We start from the raw sequence: 6,000 nt of genomic DNA, 5'->3' as shown, positions 1-6,000 counted from the left end.
AAGATCCTCCCCCCCCCCAAAAAAAGTCTTTCTGCATAAACAAGTTGGCGCGGAAAAGGGAGCGGAATCTTACACAGGAGCATCGGTTGCCATTGACAACGGTCATTTCAGGTAACTGCACTGCAGTTCTCTTGCTCAGCAGTCTGCCGGATAACTGCAATCCAGCCTTCCTGGAACTGGCATTTGGCAGAGTCTCAGCCTTCGCAGGGTTTTAATGGAAGTGAATACGCTGTCTGTCCCGAGGGGCTTATACTATATCTTGGGAAGGTCTGACGGGTTTTCTGTAAGGTGAATGCAGAACAAATGAGCACTTGTCCTACATGAGCAAGAAACATAATTATTCTTTTTCAGATTAGGTGACATCCTAATAAAAGAAACAGTTTTTCCATTAGTATCATAAGTATGTGACTGGCAAGCTCCGCCATGCTAGTTATGTAAGTGTGTGTGACGTCTGCCGTCTGCACAGACATGGTACTACCCTGTTAAAGGGCATGTAAAGTCTACAATAGAATAAGGCTAGAAATGCTGTATTTTGTATACTAAATATAAACATGAACTTACTGCACCACAAGCCTAATCAAACAAATAATTTATGCTTTCAAAGTTGGCTACAGGGGGTCACCATCTTGTAACTTTGTTAAACATCTTTGCAAGACTAAAGGTGGCCATACACGGATAGATCCGCTCGTTTGGCGATGTCGCCAAACGAGCGGATCTCCCTCCGATATGCCCACCTTGAGGTGGGCAATATCGGGCTGATCCGATCGTGGGCCCTAAGGCCCAACGATCGGATCCTTCACGTTCGCAAACGGGCGGTCGGATCGCGGGACCGCATCAACGAACAGATGCGGCCGCGATCCGACGGGATTTTTAACCCCATCCGATCGAGATCTGGCCGACTTTCGGCCAGATCTCGATCGGGGAAGCCCGTCGGGGGCCCCCACACACGGGCCAATAAGCTGCCGACTCGGTCTGTCGGCAGCTTTTATCGGCCCGAGTATGGCCACCTTAAGACTGTGCACATGCTCAATGTGGTCTGGGCTGCTTAGGGATCGTCATAAACAAAGCTGCTTGATTTCTGCATGGGTGGGAAGTAAGGCTGGGGCTCCCCCTGCTATTCATAAGTATGATTGTTTCCCTGCTCAGCAGTTAGGGACCGTCTGACAATTCCTATCCACAGCAGTAAATGAAGGGAGAATTTCACTGCATACAGTCAGGTTTCTTATAAAAACGGTACATATTTTTTAATCAAAGTATATTAGAGATACGTTTCTTTTTCATTAAAGAAAGTAAAAATGGGATTATTTTTTTTTTGCCTTTAAATCAGAATTGCTTTAGGTGATATCCTTGCAGCGTTTGTATAAATATGTATCTGCTCTCAACAGGGTATCTGACTCCGTCCAGTCAGGAAATTTCACAGATCAAAGAATAAAGCTTACCCTGGAGAACCTTCAAACGATTGTATTGTTTATTTCAATATACACAACATGTTTCGAGTCCAAGGACTCTTCATCAGGTGCTTATTACACAGTGCAAAAAAACAGAAGAATAAATACATCCCCAAATCCCATCATGTGATGTCAGCTCCACCCTCTGGCCAGACCATAATATTATCCAATACATCTTAAAGAGTACTGCCATCTTGTGGCCTACTCCAAAAACACACCTTTTTACCATATTAGTGTAGAAGTATACATAGTTAATCACAATACAGTGTATACATTGTTTCAAAAGGAAGTAGTGGTTTCCTACCCTTTGCAGATATAGAATATCTTTAACTGACGTAAATACAATGTTGCAGTTCAACTCTGCAGAAAAGAGACAAGCTTATATTAGTAACATATTCATATTACAAAAAACATTTTATACTAAAGGCATCATTCAATCCCCATGGTTCCATTGCATTAAGTGTATGTATCCACTTGGCTTCAGTTTGTAATAATAGCTTTTTTCTATCACCACCTCGTTTCGGTATTTTCACCTCCTCAAGTACTAGCCACCTTAAACTGGCACTGTTATGTCTATAGTCGTGGAAATGTTTACCCACTGGGGTGTGAGTTTTAACATCAGCGGGGTTGTAATTTGTAATGGAGCGTTTATGTTCTCCAATTCTAACCCGCACTTTCCTCTTAGTCTGGCCAACATACATTTTGCCACAAGGGCATTTAAGCCCATATACTACAGACTCTGTATTGCATGTGCTGTACTGTTTGATAGCAATTTTATTTCCTTTTAAGGGATGTGTTACAAAAGGACCCTTTATAATTGAATTGCAATTACTGCAGTTAAGGCAAGGGAATGTCCCATACTTTGGTGGACCAAGGAACCTCGTATCTGATTTTGATTTTAATATATCGGATTTCACTAATTTGTCTGCAATGTTCGTACCCCTTTTATATGAAAAAATGGGTTGATCCTTACAAATTTCATGTAATGTTTGGTCTCTCCGTAATATAGGCCAATATTTATTTACCACACGTTGTATGCTTTTACTTGTTGGACCATAAGTTGATACAAGTGGTATCCGCTCATTTTTTTGTTGTTTAGTAGAAGTGGTTTGTTTAGGTCTAAGTAGTGTCTCTCTCTCAATTTCTAACACCTTATCCCTTGTATAAGTCAATTCCTGTTCATTATAGCCCCTCTCACAAAATTTTTTAATAAGTTTATTGGTGTTAGTGATGTATTTCTGGTCATCAGATGTAATCCTTCTGATTCTTAAAAATTGACCTTTTGGGATCCCATGCAATGTCCCAGGGGTATGGTAACTTTTTTTATGTAGTAGGTTATTACATTCAGTGGGTTTAGTATAAAGGTCTGTCTCCAGTCTGCCCTTATTGTTAATCACCTTCACATCAAGATAATGTATTGATTCAATGCTGTATTCAGCGGTAAATTTAATTGTTTTGTGTTGAGTATTTATGAATTGTAGGAATTCTTGTAATTCAGTTTCCTTTCCACTCCAGATCAAAAAAACATCGTCCACAAATCTCAAATAGCATTTGATATGGTCTTTAAATACATTATTAAGTATCAGACTCTGCTCCAAATAGTGCATAAAGATGTTAGCATAGCTAGGTGCGAGGTTACTTCCCATCGCGGTCCCTTGTACTTGAATATAGAATTCATTATTGAAACGAAATAATGCATGCCCTTTAAGCACACTGTTCTAGGGAATTCCTTCTAAATGGGTTGTTTACTTTTAAATTAACTTTTAGTATGAAGTAGAGAGGGATATTCTGAGACAACTAGCAATGGGTTTTAATTTTTTTTTATTTGTGGTTTTTGAGTTATTTAGCTATTTTTTCAGCAGCTCTCCAGTTTGCAATTCCATCTGGTTGCTAGGGTCCAATATACCTTAGCAATCATGCATTGATTTAAATAAGAGACTGGGCTATGAACAGGAGAGAGCAGTGCCGGGCCATGCTGGGCAGGGGCCCTAGGCAGGCCCGGCAGTCGCAGCGCCTATTTAGTGTGCGTGTGCGCGAATTTGCGCTCGCGTGCGCTGATTTGGTCAGCGCTTACAGGCGAGTGTGAATGTATCACTAAAGTCAGAAAGAAGTTGCCAGGTTCTTGCTAGAGGTTAAACCAAGAGGATATGCGGAGAGTTGGAAGAGCTTTGCAATTTCTACAGTCTATTGTTTGTAGTACTTAGCGAGTATGGCCACCTTAATTTGGAGTAGACAGACAGGAACTAATTGTTGCTGGTTACTACACGGCACAATTTAGCTCTAGGAATATTTCTCAGTAAAACACTCTTTGGAGTAGGTGAGCTTTAGGGTAGGGCAGAAATAATATATTCCCTAGGCACCTTGTAGCTAAGGGACCCAATGGAGGAAACTATAGATGAAAACAAATTAGGGGTAATAATTGATGGCATTGTGTCAGGTCTCTGCACTTTATTTCAGAGAACAGAGACCCCCCATGAATGAGGGACGGGATGGGTGAGGCACGTAGACACCCCTCCCCCCCACTCCTGTCCCTACGTGTCCTCTAACTTGTGTGTCATTGAGATGTGCATGTTAGGGAATGTTTATAGGCTGCAATGGGGCCCTGTACTTACTACTGTCCAACACTGAGCTCTGCACCTCATGCCAGAACTTTTATCTGTGGTTAAATGCAGAGAGGACACCCATGTGCAGGAGGGAGTGCTTTGTCTTAGCAAAATATGTTTGTGTCTTATAGTGTTCTACAGGAAAATATATGAACTACCCAGTTCACTGCACTCTCATTAGGGATGTTTGCCTTTGTGCCTTATTTGGGGACACTCAGGTCTTCCACCTTTTCTGTGTCTCTCATTTCCATGTTTGTGAATCTCCTTTATTCATTCATAAGTTGTTCCTCAATCATCTTTTCCCATGTGCTCGGTACTCCCTCTAGTGTTTGTCTCGTGTAATCTTTCCTTTTGCCTCTTCACAATCACCACCAAAGCATCATTCATTTCCATATAATACACAAAAGCTATGAATATCTTGTAAATTATATCCTTATAAATGGTGAGTTCTGATGTCATCAGTTAAAAACGGTGAGTTCTGATGTCATTTCTGTCACATGACTTACTGAAATTTTTGTATTATAATAAATAAAGTACCCCCAGTTGTAAAATATGAGGATATTAGAAGTTACTTCGGAGTTCCATGACCTGTATAAAAACACTCGGCCTTCGGACTCGTGCTTTTATATGGTCATGAAACTCCTCGGTAACTTATAATATCCTTATATTTTACAAGAGGGGGTACTTTATTCACTATATATTGAACAAACAGGGGTTACAGAGAACCTTGCTCACAAGTTCATACCATATAAAGAAGCAGAGACAGACGATGGAGCAAAGACAAACCTGTGGAATTAAATGAAGAGTTCTATATTTGTACAACTGTTTATAGGTCAATTTTCATTGATGTTTTTAGAACTTTTCTATAGACTGTTCTACTAACAAAAATCATCGGCATGTAATGGTTAACTCTTTTCCTGGCAAAGACATAAGGGCTCATTTAAACACAGCAAAGTGCAAAAAATAGCAAGTACATTTTTTTACCCACTTTGTGTTTTTCCGTGTGTGCAAATAGCTGCTTCGGAGGACACTTTAACCTTTGTCTGGCAGCACTCCATTCAAGAGGCTGACGTTGGATCTGGTACCCCAAAGTGCTCTTGCACTTGGGCCATGAATGACCCCCCTATGGAATCTAGCTCAATGCAAGTTTGTTGTTTTGTCTGCAGACAATATATGTTTTTCTGAGTACATCTAATTCACTGTGAAATAAATGCAGGCAGTATGTTGAATTTACATCAGCATTTGCATTTGTGAAAGGTTTATTGTTCCAGTTTCTGTTTTGCAGGAATCTTATAAGTCTAACCTCTGGGAGCCGCTTTATGTGTGTTTTACCTTTGTTCTTTCTCTTCTTTAGCTCTTCTTCTTTCCTCATGCATCTCATTCTGTCAGTCTCATGCATGTTTCATTCTGAGCATTTTATAGGAGTCCAGCTGTTTCTCTCTGCAGTTGACTCTAGCCGGCATGATTATGCGGTATTTCTTGTAGCATTGGAAATACCATTAGGCTAATACCAGAAGGAGCTGAAATTGGCTGCTGAAAAACACAGCCTGAAAATTCAGCCTCTACTCGTGTAAAATTCATTGAGAATGATGGAAGACTTTCCAATGAACCAGTTCAGTGTATATTGCTGTAGTTGCTTTTCAACAAGATAATTGCAACAGTTATTTTCCTCTCCCTGACACAGACTTCTGTCCCTGACCATCACACTGTCAGACTGGCCAACCTACTTCCACTACCTATTTCCTTTATCCTTTTTGTCTCAACCAATTTTATTTCTTTACTAAATAACCTTATATATTGCTGCCATCTAGTGGCTAAACTAGCCTAACAATTAACATTTCACCTCCTTACATTCCTCCCCTTAGGAAACCAGACATGTCCTTGTGTCTGCCAATCACCTTCACTATCACACCCAGTGTCGGACTGGCCCGGCGGGACACCGGGAAAAA

This window comes from Xenopus laevis, chromosome 2S (assembly GCF_017654675.1).
Source record: "Xenopus laevis strain J_2021 chromosome 2S, Xenopus_laevis_v10.1, whole genome shotgun sequence".
Lineage (NCBI taxonomy): Eukaryota > Metazoa > Chordata > Amphibia > Anura > Pipidae > Xenopus > Xenopus laevis.
The sequence above is the reverse complement of the archived record's forward strand: the minus strand, read 5'-3'. Positions refer to the sequence as shown.